Source organism: Haliaeetus albicilla, chromosome 6, assembly GCF_947461875.1.
Source record: "Haliaeetus albicilla chromosome 6, bHalAlb1.1, whole genome shotgun sequence".
Taxonomy (NCBI): domain Eukaryota; kingdom Metazoa; phylum Chordata; class Aves; order Accipitriformes; family Accipitridae; genus Haliaeetus; species Haliaeetus albicilla.
Window position 1 is genome coordinate 28,104,654 of NC_091488.1, and position 22,008 is coordinate 28,126,661.

General features: G+C 39.2%; 1 long non-coding RNA gene across 1 annotated transcript; it reads right to left on the reverse strand.

The window, feature by feature from the left end:
• Positions 1-1,961: 1,961 nt before the first annotated feature.
• LOC138685600 (uncharacterized) lies at positions 1,962-8,057 on the reverse strand. Its single transcript, XR_011324897.1, has 3 exons — positions 7,978-8,057; positions 7,716-7,862; positions 1,962-2,032 (listed from the first exon to the last, which is right to left on the reverse strand). It is a non-coding gene; the product is annotated as an uncharacterized lncRNA (long non-coding RNA).
• Between the last annotated feature and the right edge of the window lie 13,951 nt (positions 8,058-22,008).

The window sequence follows — 22,008 nt, forward strand, 5'->3', positions numbered from 1 at the left end:
GGGAGGGACCCCACGCTGGAGCAGGGGAAGAGCGTGAGGAGTCCTCCCCCTGAGGAGGAAGGAGCAGCAGAGACAATGTGTGATGAACTGACCCCAATCCCCATTCCCTGTCCCCCTGTGCCGCTGTGGGCAGGTAGGTAGGGAACTCGGGAGTGAAGCTGTGCCTGGGAAGAAGGGAGGGGTGGGGGGAAAGTGTTTTGAGGTTTGGTTTTATTTCTCGTTACCCTACTCTGATTTGATTGGTAATAAATTAACTGAATTTTCCCCAAGTTGAGTCTTTTTTGCTTATGATGGTAATTGGTGGGTGATCTCTCCCTGTCCTTATCTTGACCCACAAGCCTTTTGTTATATTTTCCCTCCCCTGTCCAGCTGAGGAGGGGAGTAATAGAGTGGCTTTGGTGGGCACCTGGTGTCCAGCCAGGATCAACTCACCATAATACAACATAGATGAGTTATTCACAAAAATAAATATCTCATTACTGTAAAATGCTGAACACCTCCATGACAAACCTGTCACAAATAGGGTTTCAGAAAAGGAGACAGGGGTAATGGCAGGCAGCTGTAACTCTCCAGTATTTAATTCCATTCAGGGACAGAAAAATCATCATTTAATGCCTATTTCTCTATGGTATGCAAAACATAAAAAATGAACCTAACCATAATGGTAATAGAACACACAAGAACTTACAGTACTATAAATTAGAGCTTTAGATAAATGTTATGTGAGCGACTGCTCATAGAATAGTAATTCTCAACATTATTTCTAAGCAATGCAGTTTCAGTACTGACCCAAGTGATCTGGTTCTTACCTACTACAGTGTACAAAAATCTTTTGTGGAAGATCCATATCCAAATTCTTCACAGGCCCCTACTGGGCTAAAACTCTCTTTCTCAAGAGATTACTCAGCTCATGATGGATGACAAAAAAAGGTATGGATTTCTCCCTAAGCATCTCTTCAAACCATGGGCTGTCAATCACTGAAGGAAAAAGCAAGGGAGGGAGGGAGGTGGAAAAGTGGAGAAAAGGCATGCACATTCACACACATGAAGGAGCTAGAAGGCATTCCTTGTGACGGATACATAAGACACTGCTTTCTGAAATCAAATCTCCAAATTCACCCTCCCCCTTTTCATCTGTCTTTCATTTGCACACTGTCATATTCTGTTTTCCCATCTGGTGGCAGCTGTGTACATCTAATGAATCCTCAAAAACTTTCAACCTTGTGTCCTTCTTTGGTTCCTTAGTTCATTTACTCTTAACTTCTTAAAAGCTTTTCTCAAAAGCAGTTGCTTAGGCGAGGTTTCCACTTTGCAGGTATAAGGCAGGTATTCCTGCTACTCTCTGTGTTACTTGCCCCATTCTAAACCCCATCTTTATAGCTTTCACATTACAGTAATAGGCATACACTGTATGGAATAATATTCACAAATGACCCCATTGTTCAGTATGCTGCATCCCATACGTTTACTTATGGCAATAAATCCAATCGCATTACTTCAGCTAAGGCAGATTTATACCTGCTTCCTATCAGTCAATGCATTGACTTTAAAATTTTGTTCTGAGTTTTTCATTACCTGTCCGAAACGTCCTTTTCATACCTATCAAAACTGGTCTCCATTTATACATACCCTCAGTCCTTACTTTCTAATAATAAATCTCAAATTCATCAGCCCCCTTGCCAGGTATCTCATCCATGAGTAGCAGAGCATTCACCTGTTATGCCCCTGAGCTGTGGAATTCCCTGAACTGAAGTCTCATCTCCAAATCCCCTGAGCTTTTCTAATCCTTCTTTGATTTGCACTTATTAAAAATTACTTTTAATATTTGATCCACTACTGACACATGCTGTAGGCTTTACTGACATAAAAATATTCCTATTTTCTTTACAGAGGATGCACTGACAATGTCAAGACTAGAAATGCCTTTTTATTGGCTTTCCATATAGATTGAAAGACTTGCTTTTCTTTGTCTTTCATTTCTGGGGTTAAACGTCAGTTCATCTGCTTAGGCTGTGGTGTCCAGACCCCAACTCTGTGAAAAAAGTAAAAATTCCTATTGTTATTAGTAACTTATCATGAATAAAATGCAGAGTACTGAGTAGGCGCATCATAAAAATCTCCTAATTTGTAGTAGAGGCACTTTACAAAACATTAGCTAATTAAAACTTGATATCCTTATGGCTTAATTGGGCACTATACTCAAGGAAACTGAAGCAGAGAGTCAAAAAATCACACCAGAGCATTAGCAAAGGGACTCAGGCATTCCAGCATCCAAACCCTGGACTGGGACAGGACCAGGTCTCTTTGTCAGCAGCAGGTACGTCCCTGTCTTTCCCGCCCACACTCGGTCTGCATTTTATCACTTGTGGAAAGACATGTTTTATTACAGGAACCCACATGTTATTTCAGTACTCTGAGGTGAAGCAAAAGCAGCTCTGAAGCATATTAGGATGGTAATTCCTGAGGGCAGGTGTAATCTTGACTCATGACCTGCATCCAGGTGACCTGGATTCATCTCACCCCTTCAGGGTGAAGTTAAGTGATGGCTCTGAAAACCCAGTGCAAGCAAGAGCTGAATAGAAAACACATTTGTACTTTTCTTTGTTTTTTTTTAATCCTTTCAGATATGTCTGATTCCATATATATATGTGTGTGTGTATATGTATGTGTGTATATATACACACACACAATTACAAACTTGGGATAAACTTGTGCTGTATCACAGAAAGCTAAAAGCCTATTTAAGAATGGCTTGCAGAAGGCAGTTAGTAGAATGTTGTCTGAACAGTTTGGGTAAAGCCAGTGGGGATCAAGGGCAAAGATTAATATTAGAGGGCGACACGTATAAAATTTCACAACACGTAAAGCTTAGAAGGGCATATTTGTGGGAAGTGTGTATGAGAGGGGGATTTATTTTCTGATCATGTGAAATGGCTGCACTTCTAATTATTTCTGTTCCCTGACTGAGTTTAATAGAAGTCCTTAGTAAACTCTGGGTTTGAGTGATTTCTCAGGCCTTGCACATCTTACTGAAACCCATGCAACAGGGCATTTCTCAGCTCCGGCTACTCTCTGAGCACACACTTGGCATCCCCTCTCCAGCGTCCCACAGCCAGGCTGTAGGAAAAATTGGCCAGTGGCGCTTGTTGCTGTATTAATAGAAATACTGAATAGCGCTGGGCCAAGAGAAAACCCAGACAGAATGAACCAGCAAATGATGATGATTTCTCTACATTTACATCCCCCTGCAGTTAAACAGTTTATAACACAGCATAACAGGGTACATGTATTTCTTCTTGCTGATTGAGTTCCAGGTCAGCTTTTCTGTGTGTTGGCCTGAGATTAGTATCAGGTTGCCAACTTGACTTACGGCAATACATTTACTCCCATAAATTATTGGTGCATTGAATTTGCTTTAGTGCTCTGGAACTTCTTCATTGTTCTATGGTTTCTTTAAAATCAGCATTAATGGTTCAGAGAGTTTCTCAGTAAACTCTTTTAATACCCTTGGGTGCAAGTTATCTGGCCCTGTAAATTCAAAAAAGTGTTTAGCTCCGACAGTTGCTGTTTAAGAATCTCCCAGTTTATTGATCAAGTAGAAAGTAGTCCTTATCACTGTCAGATATGAGTATATCATGCTGGTTCTTTCAAAATCAGAAGAGAAATATTTAATGGGTTCTTTTGCCTTTTCTGCAATGTGGTTGACAACAGCTTTACCATCCTTGTCTAGTATCAGCTTTGCACCACTATTAGCGTTCCATGTTTCTGCAGCACTGAAAGAACTTCCTCCTCTTCGTTCCACATTGTTATGCTCTCTTTAACTTTTCCACATATATCTGTAATTCCTAATTAGCAATGTACATTCCTCCAACAGCTTCCCAGCTTTCCAAATGTTTTACACTAGTTTTAATGAGGAACATTGTTCCCTTCAACTGATGAAGATTTCTTAGACCATTTTGGAAATGTAATTTTCTTTTGTAACTTTGCAAAAGAAAAAAATTAAACCTTAACTACCGTTGTCCACACTACAGTTCTGACGCAAGCCTATTACTGGTTGAAGCCATAGCCTTTTTGTGCTTAATGAATAGAAATATATATATATACACTTATTTTCATTCAGTAATCGATTTTCACTTCAATAAGAATTTCATATTTTACTTACATCATGATAAATACTTCAAGCTGAGAACGAGTGCTGGTCTGAACTCTTTTTCTGTGAAAAGGGTTTATCTATAGGAATTGTTTTTATATTAAATGTAAAAGTTTTAAGGAAAATAATGCCTTCTGTGGAGTATTTTTAGTTAGAAAATTAAATGGCTTTATTATATTTGTTTGTTACAAAATTACTGAAATTCAAATAAACTCCTCTTTTTCTTTAACAAGGATGAAGCATGTTAATAATTCTTGCTTTGCCCCCCCTGCCCCAAACCTAACAGAGGGTTTTTTTACCTTGCTGGAGAACAAGGTTAAAGATCTGAGAGTTCCCGGTGTCTGCTCTGAAAGCATTGTCAGGAAGGACAGAGCTAGGCAGGTCCCTGCCCCAGCCGCAGCAGCTCTCCCACCCAGCACCTGAATGTGCAACTGATGGGAACAGTGTGCTTTTAGCTTTCTGAGGCTATTGGGTCACACCCCACTTTACTCAGGTTTGGGAGAATGCTGGCAAGCACAGCTGGCTAGAAGCAGAAGTCAGTATTACAGAGGCCAGACAGGATTTTAATCAAAGTGGGACTCCTTCATACTGCACTGGCTTTTCCTCTGCTTCCCCTTCAGTCTACTCTCTGTTTCGTTTCATTTTGCTTTCCACTAAACTTACTCCTTTCTGCCTAAACTTTCCTAAAATGCCTCAAATTCAGTAACCATCACACTGCTCATTGCTTTGGCAAGACACTCTCTCCTTTTTCTGTTGTGTTTATTTAAAATGTATGGTGAGGAGCTGCCCCTGTCCTATCACATGTAACAAAGGTAGGCCGTGTTCTTGTTTTCTTTTCAGCACTTCATGCAAAAGTGAATTTGAAGTGGTACTATAGAAGGGAAAAGAAGCAACAGATCTATTTGTCTCCTTTTTTTCAGTGAAAGACAGGAAAACATAGCTCAGGTTTGCATCACTCTTCACAAAGGCCTGTTGAAAAGATTCCTTTACACGTTGAGCTGGAATACCTGCTTTAAACTGGCGATTGCAAGGTGTCATCAGAAGACAACTTCTTACTGTGGTCTTCTTAATTTCCTACAGCACCAGTCTACTTGCTGCATCAGGGAATGTAAGAGGGAATGCTCCTGATGCTGGGTGCCCAGGGGCAGCATGCCACCCCTCAGGGCTTCGTATGCTAAATGCCCACCACTGAGTTATGGTGTTTCAGGGATCTAGCTACTTATGCTGGGGACAGTAGGCAAGGGACAACAACATTTAGGGCTTTGAACTTACCTTTTAAGAAACAGAAGGAGGGAAAGTGTCTGTTTAATTCAAGTTTCTGGATGGAGAATCTCCTCCAACCATGACAGGCAGCTCAGGAGTACATACACAAGTGGCTGTTTAAAAATTTAACAAGTAGGCAGTGGAGGCTGCTGTAATAGGATGATCAAAGGCAAGAATCAGAATCTTGACAGTGAATAAGTGGCAATAGCTACGATAGGGTTGGACTCTAAAGGACCTGGAAGGCAAAAGCAGTTATTTCTGATGCAGCATAGAAAAAGGAAAGATGCGAGAGAGGGATAATGAAAGAAAGTGATCTTTTCAGCGCTATCCTCCACAGCTACAAGTAGAGGCAGAACACTATTTGTCAAGGCCAGAGTGAGGGATGTTGCTGTAGCTGAGACAGAGGAGAGGCCGAATGAGCCGGATATAAAATCTTCTGTACAGAAAGCCTTTCAGAAGTGCTAAAGAAGGAGAATCTGTGAGGCTGAGACCTTGTCCCGAAGCCTCTCTAGTCAAAGCGAGCAGACCATGGGCCTGGCTGACAAGTAGGGGTGGGGGCAGCAGGTGGGAGCTCTTCTAGCCATACTGAGCTTGCCTGATGGCTACCTGCCTGAATGCAGGTGCCAAAGGCAGGGAGAGATGTGGGCTTGAGGAAAATGTGTTACTAATTCGATGAGAGAAAGAGGGAACTAATTAATGTTTGCAGAAAACATTACCTAGAGTTAAACAGGAGGAGGAAGACATAAGAGCTTTTGGTAACCAGCTGAAGAAAGCAAGAAGGGTGCAGCAGGGTTAGGTCTCTCGTTGGTTATTTTAATGCTGAGTATTCAAAGCCCAGTCACTTCAATTACTTCATTCCTCTGGCTGATCCCTCACCTGCTACAAGGGATTGCAACAGAATAGTCATCTTGGGGTGGGGAGCACCAAGGTCTTATGCCAGACTTAAGTGGGCCTGCCGGAGCAGGAGGGAAACAAAACACTGCCAGTAAGAAGTCCGTCACCTGTACTTATTTGGCACAAGCAATTACCATAGCTTAGCAAAAACAATCTGCAGGTTGGAGACAATCTGGGAATCCTCTCTGAAAAGTAAACTATTGCCTTTTCTTTTTAATACACCATTTTAATTTTTCTAATGTTCTGCTTAGTCGTTCTAAAAAATTCCTCTTCCAATTAGCTATGCAACACATGGCACAGTGGGAGTACTCTGTGGTTACAGACTAATTCTAAAACCAACTTAAATCAATGTGAATGTAATTTACCATGTATATGCTCTAATTTTCCTGTGTCAGTTGTACCCTTTATTACAATCAGGGAAGTATACAGTCATTCCCTATTTTTCCACACACTACAATTTTAAAATAGCATTGTTATCCTCTAAATATGTATTACAAATAGTTATGATTCTTACAGAAAACTAATCCACTTACAACCCTAAGATCCATCCTATGAACATACTAAGCGTAACCTTGCTTAAGTTTTTGGGTCTAGAAGTTCTTGCTTGTAATTATTGCAAAACATTATAGTGTCAAGAGGGAAGATGAGGAGAATAATTCTGTTTATACCTTGAAAGAAAGAGTCAGAGGACGATCTATTGAGAACAGAGGCAAGAAAGCCAGCAAAAGTACAAATCCCAGGACAAGTATGGATGACAGAATCAGGGAAAATTAGCAGCTCAGGAAATGTGGCTTTGGCTAGGAAACAAAAATAAAAGGCTTGGAAATCATTGGGAAAAGTAGATTACCAGGGACTGAAGCTAAATTTTAGAAAATCTGGAATGGAAACACAGTTGATACTCTCCAGGAAGAGGCAAATGGGACGCCAGCATTTATTTAGAGTGGGAAGAAATGAACCAAAGGAGAATGAGGATGAAATACTGATGAAGGAGCAAGAATGGTTTCAAACAGTCTCAGCCAAACCACCAAAAAACAGCAGAGGACAAACCAGAAATATCAATATCTACAGCAGGGAGGAGAGAAACCTGCAGGGGAAGGAAATAAACTGGGAAAGTTACTTCTGTCAGTCTTTCCATTGAATAAATTTGCAAGAAACTTTGCAGAGACAGATGAAATGAGAGGGGAGGAGAAAAGTTTTAAGATGTTACCTGTGGACTGCCATCTGACCACCAAGTTAGAAATGTTGTTAGAAAAAAAAACAGAAATGTGAGAAAACAATGTGACATTGGAAGAGCAGTGTTACCTGAGGTTGCTATCGAAGCAGACAGTACTTCATTATTTTAATAATTTCACTGTCAGTTTCCCTGAAAATATTAGCAAATTTAACCCCCAAATTACCAAATACTTACAGAAAGAGATGGCAAGATGTAGAAGAAAATCTGGATTGAAGATGACCTTCTGCTCTTCTGCATAGAGATACAATGTGAACCTAGGATACTTCTACAATTTCCCAAATCCGATTGCTGCTTCTTTTCATAATTTCCACCCATTTTTACCTGCATTAAAATCACAGTTAAAGTCAGCTTGAAGATAGAAGCACTATATTCATCTCTTTTTGCAAATTTATACAATATTCTTAGAAAGGAAATCCCCAAACCCTGATCTATCTACCTTAGCTTTTGCTGCCTCTTCTGTCCCTCAGGAACAGGCTGAGTGCCAGGTCCCATTGGATAACAAGCAGGTAGGACTAGGACTTATTTTCATATATGTAGTTCCTTCTTATCAAATACTGACAACCTGATGTCTTTCTTACATTATGTCTATCATCATCCAAGAGTATTTCACAAGGGCATTAAAGTGAGTATTATTTCCCAAGTCTCTAGCAATATTGTTTGTTCATAAAAAGATGTTGCTGAGGAAAAAAGAATAAAGAGGTAAGTTTAAATCTAATAGAAAAATTATATAACTGGGAAAACCCTATGTATTATCCCTTCAAATAACTATGAGAACTTTCTGAGGTAAGACAAAAGCCAAATGCCTGAGTTACTGTGCTCGTAATCACTACATCAGAAATTAAGTTGCACATAGTCCAATTGCACTTGAATGAAAAAAGTTTATCCAAACAGGTAAGACTGATGTGTATAAAAGTTTCCCAATGCTACAAAATCCATTTTTTAGAGGCCCAAACTGTAAAGTGACTAATGTTGTATTACCAGTCTCAATGACAGGTGATCTGAATCCTGCACAGGATCTCAGTAGCATTATTCTTGTGAGCAAAACAAAACTTGGGAAAGGCATAAGTCATGCTAGCAATTAGTAAACTATCAAAATAACATTCAACTCAACAAATTTGACTCTAAAAAATTCATAACTGGTAAAATGTAACAATAAAATCCTAATTTAAAATATACATTCATATTTTTAATATATCAGAATGAAGTCTCAGATTTTATGTATCCTGAGTTGTAAATTTTTTGGATGTTCTATCAAAGTGAGCATGTGAACTCTATACACAGAAGACAACAATGAGAAAAGAATGGGCCAAATTTATCTCCTCTTGTATCTTCACTGAAGCCTATGAGATGCACAGAAGGTCAGTGAAGTTCCCTACAATTGAAAGGGGCAACCCATATAGATCTGCTTGCAATATTGGAGCCAGCTAGAACTGTTTCTGTAGGTGGAGGTTTTGATTTGATCAACTGTCAAAAGCAACAAGTAGAAAGTAGCTGTAGCTAAAATAAAGTTAAATTGCATTATTTCACATAAGGCTATATACATTACTGGAGGGAGGGCAAAATTACTTCCTTTCTCTTTAGGCTAGGTTTCAAACAGCAAAACCAAGAAAAATTGCTACAAAAGCCCTCTCTACTTTATCTAGTTTCACTTGTATGAACTACCTATCTGATGCAGAAAGTGAAAGTGATTGTACTTTCTTTTTATGAAATGAGTTTGATTTAAAGTAAATCATCATTAGGATGCAGAAATTCAGTTAAGTTATGAGTAAAAGTTTAGTTAAGACAGGAAAAGCTTTTCCTTGAATACTGGCAGAAAAACTGAGAGTGTTTCAGTACCAGGCACCATTACAGAAAAGAAAAAGAATGTATAGAAATTAAATGGGAGAGTTGTCTCAAGAGCCTTTGCATTAATTTTACTGTCAGGTCATCCTTTTCCCTACCAGTTCCAAGAACTGTTACAGAGCAAAGCTGCGTGGGATGCTGAGGAAGAGTTTCTTACCTTTGCTTTGGGTTGTTAACAAAACAGTTTATAATGGAAAACACTGAACAAGAATTTCATAGACAAACATTCCAAGATGACCTGTGACCAGAGCTCACTGCAGCGTTTGGATCCAGGATCTAAACCTTTTTACCCTCCCAGTTCAGAGCAGAAATCTGAACATGCTCATCTCAGATGCAAACTCTAACCAGCAGGAGATCTGTATAAAGCAGGGGAAAACAGAAGAGGAGAAAAAAAAAATATTCTCTCTCTATTGCAGCCTCTCTCTACTCAGCATATTGTGCCAGCACCTCTAAAAGCAAAACTTACAAAAGCCAACCTTCCTCGGTCAGGTGTACATGCTCATAAACACATTAAACAATGGTAAGTCCAGCCTTTTGATCACAGGTCACCACAAAGTGCATGCCAACAAACTTCCCCTTCTGTAGTGCATAATAGTATGCCATTCTTTAAACTTTTCAAATGTTTTTCAGAAGTTGCCAGCCAGAAACAAAACCAGAGGACAGAGCAGTATGCTCTTTTAACCAGGAGCATCCTACTGTCCCTGGTTAGTCATGTGCTTATAAACAGAGCTTTTTCTTTGCTCAGATACAGGCAGTGCATGGCATGCAGAAATATGTTCCATGCATTTCATTAGTGTCATGTCTAGCAGCAAAATTTTCCCCTAGATACAGACATTTGATCTGACTTGCAGGCATGCACATATAAAGACACCTTCATCTGTCCAAGTGTGCTGCTACATACAAAGGTCTGAGATTATATCTTCAGACATCGCTGAAAACAGCAGAAAAATGGTACTGGAGTAATAGCACATGATTGAAGAGGTCATCCAATTTGAATACATGGGCCACGCCACCCAGAGTCACTTATATAAAGCACAGGAAGCATTTCCCACAAACTAGTTTTCAAAAAATGCCTGTGGCCCAGGATCAAGCAAACAAACAAAACAAGGCATAGTGGGCACTCAAGAAAGCATGAAGAAATGGTATTAAGAAGCTATTTAAACAGAAAGAAAAATTTTGTGTGATTCACACAAAATTTTAAAAATGGAAGATTCCAATAATTAAGTTTTACATAGGTGTAAGGGGCACAACTTTGACAGAAATTATTTCCAGTTCCCCATATCTTCTCTTCCTGAGAAGATGCTGATGTTTTAATGCCCAGAAAGACAGCAAGTTTTTTGTTTCACTGAAAGAAAGTGGTAGGTGAAATGAAGCACAGCGAGGAGCAGCTATTTCCAGTTCCAGCACTGAGAGTACCAGTGCAATCCTGCTGTCCTTTGCCCTTATTCTCAGAGAAAGCCCCTTGATCACAGCCATCTACAGCATTAGTGCATGGAGTTGAAAACAAGCAAAGAAATCCAGGACATTTAAGGAGCAAAGAGTAAGTTACAGAGAAGTTAGAGAAATTTTTGAGCCGATATTTTAGTATCAAGCAGCAATAACATTTTCTCATCTCCGAGTGATGGTACTTCTCTGCATAACAAGTGGTACAATAAAGAACAGGCAGCCAGCGTGTGTCAGAGCAGAGAAATGCCTCCAGAGTTAATGTTCACACACAGGAGATGGGGAAAAGCTTGGGTCACACACACTAGATCCGGGCATTTAAGATGATGCTTGTTCATCAAACAATTTGAATAATGCTTCTTTTGACATGTAGATTGCTTCTTGAAAAAGAGCTGCCATATCCTTTTTTTCTTCTTTTCACACCACTAGAAGTGGAAAAGCAATTTCATATCTGATTTTCTATTGAATTCTTTTCTTAGTTTAGTTACAGCAGGCAAAAAGATAAAGCACTGAATTATCCAACTCCTCATTGCTTATCATTTTGTAAGGAAAAGCTTGTTTCTCGAGCTACCGCAGCCCATCCTCTTTTCTGAAGAAATACTGGCTTCTTTGGGGCTCCTTTTTCCGTCTTGTTCCTTTCTCTTCACATGAAAAAGACCCCGACAACAAAGGTGAAGGCAAACAAGCATTTTCACATGTATAAATATAGTCAGAAAATAGCACATTTCTCTATAAGAAGATACTGAAAAACACTGCTTATGTGTATACAGAATGATATGATTAATAAAAGACAACATACCTGACTTTTCAAATTTCTTTACTAATAAAGATGAGTGCTCTGCTTTGTTTTCACATGAACACATGCCTCCTGAAAGTTACATCTTTAAAATATGTCCACAAATCACCATCAGGAGCTGAAGTACCTGCCCTTTGTCATTTCTAGGGAAGAACCTCTAGCTGAAAGAAACAAACAAAAAAATCTTGACAAGAAAATGATTGTTGGAAAGTTGATTTCCTTCTAGCTATTTCAGTAAGTTATCTGGAGAGACAAAGACCTCTTTGCATTAAATATGATGTATTTTGTGCAAAGAACTTGAAAGAACCTTATGTTAGAAGTCCGTATACATTGTACAACATCTGACCTACAGAAACAGAAGGGAAAGAAAAAAAAAAGCCTTATAAATAATCACGAAGTTTAAGGCCACATCTTTGAAACATTGGAGGGAAAATGCTGGTTGTTTACATAAGAATCTGGCTAGTCTATAAACTTCAAAAGTATTGTTTCTTATATTACTTACAACTATAAAATGAAAAGCTGTAGCTGAGGGTTTTTACAGGAAGCTAGAAGAGTTGCTGAACTTTAAATGGCCTTAAGCTCAGTTAGATGCTTTGGAAAATTCCTGGTTTGGTATGGTTGCTTCACACTAGCTTATCAAACTACCTGTTACCAAGGTTTAGCTAATTACTAGTCATGTACTTATTTTTGTGCTGCTCAGGTAGCTTTGGCAGTTGTTGAAATTAGGCCAACTTCCCTTGCTTGAAAAGTCTGAAATAATAAAACCAAACTCTACCAAGTATGAAACTCAACATCAAGCTGTGAATTTACAGTTGTGTAAAGTGAAAACAACTAGGACCACTACTTGAACTGCCTAGGGCAATAGGGGAAGGGAAAAAAAAAATTAACTAGAGCAAATAAGAAAATCACAATGAATCCCATAAGGAACAGATTAAAATTATTTTAGATTGTTCTTCTTCAGCTAGGGACCACAGTCCATCACCACCAAGAGGCTTTCTGTGCCAGACAACCCGCGTGCTTTCCCATGCACTGCTGCAGTTCTGCCGCATCCCCTTGCGCCCGTGGACATCCCTCTGCCGGAGCAGCCCAGCACACAGATTCTCCTTGCGTACTGGAGCTGCGGGCAGGGCAAGAGGCAGAACTTGGTATCCTCAGTGCCAGCCGTGTGTGCTGTTTGGCCAACCAGGCTGAACAGGTAGCCTCAGAGCTCTCAGTGCAGCACTTCTGCACATAAATCGCAGGCCCTCTTCTCTACTCAGGAGGTTTTGACAACGGGCATAGGAACCTGGTGTTCTCAGAAGTGCTGCCTTAGTGTAAAGATCAGTCGCAAGCAGAAGGGTGGAGGGACTGACAGAGCAAATACATATATTTTGTTGCCATGAGGAAAAAGGATTTAGAAAGGGAGAAGAAATTATCAAGTTTCTTGCATTCTTCAGTGTTATAATACATTTTTGTCCACTCTCAGCTATCAGTTCATTATTTCAGTTCCAGTGCTACCTGCCATGTTATTCAAGTACCATACAGTAAATTTGTGCTAGGCAGCTTCCCTCCTTTCTGCTATTCATATTTCCTAAGGAGACAGTGCAGTTCTTACAAGACAAGGCATTTAATTCACAGCCCTGCCATGGGCTCCCTGTGTGACCAGAGACAGGCCACTTAACCTTTCAGTGCTTTGGTTTCCCTACCTCTAAAAAGGGAAGAATAACAATGCATTTCTTACCTTTTATTCATTTTGTCTGTTTAGACTGTATGCTCTTTTAGGGTGGAGGTTATCTGCCCTAAGTTACAGTACTGCAGTATTTATCAGTATAAAGATATCAGTTTGCTGGTGTAAAATGGTTCAGAATTTTTATTTTCATAGATGAATTGAAGTTCATCACTATCTGAGCAAGTGCAAAACGTTCAAATGCTTTTTTAAAAAGTAGGTAAATTGCTCCACGCTGCCTATGCTTACAGATACTCTGCTGTCAGCCTCTAACAGTGGCGTTTAAGTAGTGCTGTGCCTGGATTCCTGATTTCTGACAGCTGAGAATCTTACAGCTGGAGAGGCAATTAGGGACTGCCTTGTCTGCGAATTCCCCAGCTTTCTTGTTCGGCACATTGTTAATGTCATTTTAATGTAGACTTGCCACTGTTACGTTCTTGCTTGATGCAGTGGTGGTAATATGCAGAGTAGCCATAAGAATCACAATATCCCTTGTTTCAGCCCAGAATGTGTGACAGTTTGGGGGCTTAAACTGTTAGACTGCTAACACTTGGATCCAGCCAGCTACTTTTGTATTACAAAAAAAAGAGAATGAAAAAGCGTGTGTACCAGCTTGCTAAGATTCCTGACTCCTTATTAACACACACCTAGATTCAGAGACCTTCCACCTTCAGCAAGAGAATTTGTGACTTTTTTTTAAGGGGGGGGGGGGTGGACACAGTAGTCTATATTGAGACTTGGCGTGGAAGATGGTAGAATTGCCTGATAACCTTGTGGCAATGGAAAAGCATTTATCTTTTATGCTATCATCATGCAGTCATGTCTACAGGCTTTACTTAAGAGGCCACAGACAGTGTGGTTTTGTTCTCCCCTGTGTGAGCCCCTACCCCTCCAAGACAGCATAGGACACCTGTACCTGGCCTTGAAACCCATTTTACAGAGTTCAGCAAGGCTGATTCACCCTTCCTTGTAAATTTATACCAAGATCTTGGGGAAGACAAGGAAAGAAAGTGAGTGCGAGGGGCTGTGATGAAGAAACATGTCTCGTCCAACTACCAGTACTGTTGAATTATTAATTCTAACAAAGGCTATAACATGGATGGCAAGAGCATTAGCAATTAGATATGTCACCACTACAAAAAATACTTTTTCCCTATTCTCAAGACAGCTGGGACTTTTGTTACAGTTGGACTTTTAAAAAAGATCTCAGCCTGTACTGAGCTCTTTTCCTGATTTTTTTTTTTTTAATTGTCACACTCAAGATTTATTCAACATATAAATTTACTAGTACAATCTGTAGGGTGAGATCACACACACACATTCACACATGAAATATTTCTATCCAAAAGACCTGTTAGTGTTCATGAGAATGTTACCCTGAAGTCCTGCCTCTTCAGGACATTTTCTTCTCAATGCAGACAACAGTGTTAGTGTTATGTTACTTCAGGCATAATTGCTAAACTAGTCCTGTGGTCCATAATCACCAGAACCACAACCAAAATCATTTGCTATCAAAACAAAACAAGAAAAACAACAAACAGAAGGCAAACATGTATTTCTAAATATTTCATTGTAACCACAAATTATCAGAGGAAAACTGTCAAGGCTAGAAGCAGCAGAGAAAAGCTGTTCATTTAGTAAACAACTGTAGATGGTAAAATGTAATTATCACAAAAGCAAACTTTACTAAGGGGATAACTGTGACTCTGTTAGAGTAAAAGGTCTCTTTGCATTTTTAATCTGACAGGCTGAGAGTTCTCTGGAGAAAATAATTCTTAATAAAACCACAGACGCAGGAGGTTCTTCTTAGCCCTTGTTCTCCACTGTGCCTCTTGTAACAAGCTTACAAAGTAAATTACACTTACTTGTTTGCAGTAGTACCCACATGTGGAAGATGAACAAAAGCCTTGCTCAGTATTCATTGGCAAAATAATATAATCGGATTTTAGAAAATAAATGATTCTTGACTCACAGGCTGAACTACTAATCTGGATTCCAATCCTTCTTCCAGCCTTTGAAAACCATGATAACTCTTTAAATTCACTTTTAGGCATGAAGTAAAAGTGGCCAAGAGGAGTAATAAAAACCAAGTTCATTCCATGACCAACTTTCTAACCTTAAGCATACAGCTAGGATACAACTAGATATGGAGGGTAACAGAAGTACCACCTCTTTAAGAGCAACCATACACACACGTAGGCATAGTTTCTGCCTATATTTTCCCTTAAAAGTAATTTTCTCATAAGTATTTTTAATACTGTAGATAAATTTATTGCTACATTTTTAAAGGGGAAACATAGTCTTCAGTTTCTACATTTTTATTTAAATATGGCCATCTCCATCTTTGCCATGCTGCTTACAAAACTGTTATTGTGAGCTTTATTGGCTTTATTACTAATCAGTTGCCAAAAATATACTATATACAAGATTTGGACCGTGAAAAAGATATCCTAGCATGGGACTGGTGAACAAGAATTTCTAGCCAGGGTCCTCCTAGCTTCTGTCACCCGCATGGGTATGGACCTGTACTGAAAACAATGGGGAGACTCTCACACAAATGTCAAGGATCAGAGCTGGAGATTGCAAAGGGACAAAAAATAAGGTTGATAAGAAATGTTAAAGATGCTTATTTGTTTTCAGCTTACTAAAAAGAATCCAAATGCAGCCTCTTAGGACTAGGAGGTTTGGAATAACCAGAAGCCATATGTACTTCCACTTGCTTGCCTCCCACAGGAGTAATTCTGTAAATACCTGCTATGCATGCCTAAGTTCAGTCAGCTTTTTGAAGGTCCAAAAGGTCTTCTGAGAAAGGCTTGGAATTGTTTCATCAGTTTAGCCTGTTCATTTGGGAACAGGCAGCTTGATGCTCTGAACATCCACATTCATCTCTTGCTTTCCCAGTCCCCAAGGACCAGAAATGCATTGAACCAAGAAATTAGTGATGTTGCCTGTGTAGTTTATTTAAAGACCAACCCGCTCTTGGCAAGTGACCTTAGCTCAGCAACAAATGTTTGATTAATAAATCTGATGACATTGCTTCACATTTCTTACTTGATTCAACTGCTCTTTTTCAGGCAAAGCTCCCACTGAAGTTAAATGGAGTTATGCTCTGGTAAAGATGGTTGCTCTTAATTTGGCAGCTCTTCCTTTGTCTGTGGATTAGTGATTTGTTTGTGGCATTTTAATCACCTTTTCTGATACAATTAAGGAGCCACCCTTGTCTTAAGTTTCAGGGCCATAACACCCTATTGATTTTGAAGCAAACTCCCCATTACTTTCAGTAGGAAGCTCTACCTTTAAAAGAAAAAAAAGAAAAAAAAATAATCAATGGCATATTATGGCCCTTAGAAGGTAGGTAGGACAGGAGAAATAATTTGAAGATGTTTCAGGCATTACAAAGGGATTTTGTTTCAAAACATGAGGAAATAAGATTACTGCATTGTCTGAATTTTCCTATTGATTTCCAGGCACAAAAAATATATAAAGAACAAATATACAATGTTCATATCTGTCTGAGGGAAAGATAGTAAAACCTGCTGAAGTTATAGTACTAACCATGTCCAATGCACAACTATAACGGCAGCTGTATGCTGGTGAGTTTTGCAAGGGCAGAGAGTGACTGTAGTTCCCTCCAGATCAGTTATTTCACAGCAAGACTTGGACAGAGAAAATATCTTTCTTCTAACCCATAATCACTGGGATTTTAAAGTTTGCTGGTTTGTTTCTGGGGTTTTGGGGGGTTCTTTGGTCTTTTTCAATGGAAATAAATTGCTATTAGTGCACAACATTTAGGTCTAGAATACAGTTTTTCAGCAAAACCAGAAAAAACAAAATCCTAACAAATATAGAGGAAACCAACTTGTATTACTGTAAGATTTTTCCAAAGGAAAGAAAAAAAAGTACTACACTGAAAAAATCTTGCATGCTTTTTCTGCAATTTCATCTCTTGTTGGTCCTGTGAGGACATTATAGTGAGGAGCTACAAGACTCCAGCAGAGACTGGTTCTCTTCTCCAACAGCGTCTCTGAACCTCTCTCTCTCAAAGCCCAACAAAACTTTATGGTGCATTAGCCTGTCAAATAAAATCTCTAATATACGCTCTTCAATTCCTTGTTCATGTGGTGTTTAGCTTCGCTACAAAATAACTGTCCTCATCGGGTTATTCTTCACGTTAGTGCAGGTAATTTATTGCGATCGCTAGCACTGTAAAACTATTGGAGCCAAATGGATGATAGCTATCTATCCCACCCAGGAATAGCAGATTCGTATCTACCCAAGTGTGGAGAACAAGGAGAGGCAGCCTGGGTCCACCTGCAGCCAGCCGTGCGTGTTGTATCAAATAGTGGTTAGACTCATTAGTAAGCCCCTGTTGATACCTTCTTCCTCCATTTGCTGCTATTTCCACTCTAACAAAGACTCAAAGAGGGGGTACACTTGAGCACTATGTAAGTCTTTTGCACAGTCTACAGCCTGAACGAGCACATTTAATCCCTTGCGTACAGACTGAGGTCAGGCTGTCAAACTACAGCTGTATCTCTAAAGCTGAAAATTTCAGTTGCAACTGTCTGAAATGAAGAATTGAGGTCTCTAGATGGGACTATAATAGACACAGTCTGTATATTGACATAGGTAGGTCCGTAACATATGCTCAGCAGTAGGTTACATGTTACCTCTGACAATGTCAAACAGTATTATTCTCTCCACTTTCCTTTCTTTATTTGTGCTTGGATAGAAGATATTTGATCTTCCTTCCTTAGGTAGATCAAATTCACATTCAAATTACAACAAGAGAGGAGAGATGTATTCCTTTCCTGTCCTGGTGCGGTAGTAGCAGTCAGAACTTGGAAGGAAAAGATTCCTGTCTCTGAAGAGTTTTCTAAGGATCTCGCAACTTTGCTCCCCCCACCTCACCCCTGCAATCAACTTCAAAAAACTTAAAATTGTGTGAATTGTACAAAGAAAATAAATAAAGCTATTAGAAGTTTGGTCATTTGGTAGGGTTTTTTTTCCTTTTCATTTATCCAAAAATGTAGTGAAACAAAAAAATGAATCTAAATGAACAACTGCTTGCTCAAAATGAAAGCTCTGTGCAATCAACTCCACCCCATGAAAATACTTGAGCAACCCTGTGAGTCCCTGTGATGATTTCTTTCCCAGTCCCAAGGGAGAAAATCACTGCATTCAATATGGCACTTTCTCCCCCTTCTATCTAGCTGCTGTGACTCTCCTAGCTGCCCAGCAAGGGAACCCACCCCCCCCCCCACACACACACACTTCCATGGGACAGCTTCCCTAAGAAAACATACAACTCCCAAAATGGGGGAGAGAGAGAGAGAGAGAGAAATTACTTTTCTAACACAATAGTGATGAAGCTACCTTTACAGACCTTTCTTCAAATGCTATGTGCTGACTGTTCAAGGAGAAAAGTAAAAAAGATTGAGATGTTATTTTGTCTCAAAGTGAGGCTGAAAATGCAGTAACATCTCCAATAAAACTCTCAAGGGGATTTTCAGCTTGCAGTCCTAGCACATATTCATGATCAATGAATAATCCATAGATTCTAAGGTCTGTACAAATTCATGCACATGCTACTCCAGGACTAGTCAAAAAATAAAGAAAGAAGCTGTCACAATCTATTAGCTTATGGATGAGCTTTTGAATGAGCTTTTAATGACAGCTATACAAAACAGATTATAACAGTTCTGAAAATGAAGGTTAGTCAGAGAAGTAAAGGGAATTCACACAATACACATTTTGAGACTCTTTTTGCATTTACCTGAGAGACTCAAATGGCTCCTGCAGAGCAATTATGTCAATCCAGAAACATAGTACATTTCAGGACAATGCTGTTCTAAGAAAAAACACATGTAAATATTCAGAGCATTCCTCACACCATGAGACCCCAATTCAGAATTCAAACCAAATGCATTGCACCCAGAGACTGGCCTTTCCTGCAGCTCTACAACCAGCTGAAAGCCAATTATAATGTGTGATCCTATGGAAAGACGAAACTTTTTCTTGTTATTCAAAACAGAATTCCTCTGGAACTGTGGTTGTAAAGTGACCCTTTGAATTTCTTCAAATTTTAAATGCATCTCCTCCCTTGAGTAGTAGTGTTTAATATTTAATAAGAGGGAGAAAATGTGATTCCACTTTCAAAAATATTCCTGGTACAGGTGTTGAATTTCAAAACACTCTACTTGTTTCTGCTGTTATCTCAGAGTGCGGATGTCACAGAATAATTCTGCTGTTATTTTTCCATGTTATTTCTTGAGTTAAAAGACCTGACTGCTATACATTCCAAGGTTGCTGATTTCCTGTGCAATTCTGCTTTCAAGCTTACATAATTTATACCACTTTGTCTGCCACCTTCATACCCAGCTGTCGTCTTCTTAAATATTAAAGTAATATAAGCAACTCTTAGGCATGCTTTATACTTAAAACAATATCATATAGCACACAAAGTCCTTGTGTTGTCAAAGGACTACAAATCACAGACCAGCTTTTGTTCTTATTTCAGTTCTGTTTGGCTCAAAGCTAAAGTACCCTGGCATATATTCTATTGTATTGTTTGCATTTGAAAATCATAGAGAAGCATTATCAAATGTCTCTGTAATCATACAAGATGATCTAACTGAAAGAAAGATCATACCAGGTATTGTCAGAAGCAAAGGACATGTTAGTGAAACCTGATAAAACAAACAAAAGAGGCAGCAAATGAATCAGAAGAATCACCCCATCATACAGTGCCTGTCACTGAACTAAGGTTACACAGCAACAACAAAACTGTCTTCAAATAATCCACCTAGGTAACATCATTGATTCTTCAGTTCAAAAAGATGCTGCTCTTTGGGGACTAGATATAAACGCTGGTGTTCAGAGCATCAAAACTGTTTTCTCCAGAAAAGAGCAGTCAGGTGAATGAAACAATTCTGAGACCTTCTCTCAAAAGACCTTTTGGCCCATTAAGGAGCCGGATGGTATTTGCCGTGCAGCGCGGGGATTTGCAAAGGATGCTCCCTTGGGGCTGAAACGGCAGCAGCTTTTGACTCATGCTAGCCGTGGCCGTCGGCGTGGCCACCTGGGTGCAGGGCAGAATAAGGAAGCTTTGCAGTGGAGGAGGTTACCTGGCACCAAAGACAGACAAGGCAACAAAGACGTGCTTGCGACCAGAAAAAGAAACTACATAAAATGAGGTCACGCTTTCAAGGGAGCGCTGGCAGCTCTCTTGCTCTTCTTGAGGTTCTGGACATTTTAAACAGGCTCTGGCAGAAGAATGATAGATATTGGGTTTACTCTCCTGTACAATATATGATGGGTTTTCCTAGAATACACATAGCCACAAAGAACAAGTGAAGCTTACCGTTTCTCAGGCCTCACATGAGAATCCTTCTGACTCTTCTGAAAGATGGCGTAGTGCTGCACACGTGGATCACCTGAGTAGATTTCTGTGTTGTTTGTTATAGGAGAGAGTCCTTTTCAGTCTGTTTCTCTGCAGTTCAAATAACTCAGAAGACAAAGTTGCGAGTAGATGTTGACTTACATGACTGTCTATTCCTTGCTTTTATTTCTGGTTATCTGTTGTTATATTTTATGCCTGTTTACCTGTTAATTAGGAAAAACCGCAATCAGATCTTACAAAGTTTGTGAAGAATTGAACCCTAACTAAACAAAACTACTCTAGTCAAAGTCTAAAAAAGATGCACCTCAACAATTTAAACATCAGTATGTATCAATAACTTGTAAAAGATGGAAAAAGCTGACTTTCCATACAGAGACTCCTATGGCAAGAATCAAATGAATTTTTAATAGCTTCATTCCCCTTCTCTGGGTGTACAGTGTCTAGCCATTGCTGTGCAAATACACGGTAATGGAAATATAGATAGGTGGTATAAACAAGATGCTCTTTAAGATACAAAGGGCATTTATTTTTATTTTGCATTGGTAGTGCGACAGAATAAACATCTCCTCATAATGAAAATTATTTTTATGACAAGAGGGAGAAGGGGCAGAAAAAATTAACTATTTTTCTTCAGCACGAAACAAGTTTTCACCTGGAACACCCATGTTCCCTGACACAAAAGAACACAGAGTATTAATTCTGAAATGGCATTCAGACTTTATTATGGCATAGCTTAATTTTCTAATAGGAATGGATTGCATTCTGAGTCTGCAAAGCTGCACATGAAATTAGCTGCTGCTTTTAAAATAAGCTTTAAAAGAAGTTAAGAAAATCACACATTTTCAAATGTTAACTATGTCTTAAAAGAGAGGCTGCACAGAACTGTACCTTTGGGTAGAGTTGCTGTGGTAAGGCTATGTCTCACAATTATACAGCAACATGCAAACCCCTGGGGATACCGATTCTATTATACTTTATTATTCCTGAGTTCAGTGAAATTCTTTGAAAAGACTATTTTACCAATCAAGCTAACAGCAATTCTGAAAATGTTGTAGTAATCTGTAGTCTTTATTAAGCATGCATTTGCTGACTAAACAAATGACTCTTGTTTATTTCCATAAGATAATAGCTCTGATACTATATTTGTCCGCAAGACTATTGCATGATTTGCTGCCACAAATAAATAAGAGTTTTGGTAATGAACAAGATCCAACTGCAGAACCAAACCTTAATTTCACAGAACCCACCTGATCGCACCCATAAAATGGCTATATTTTGC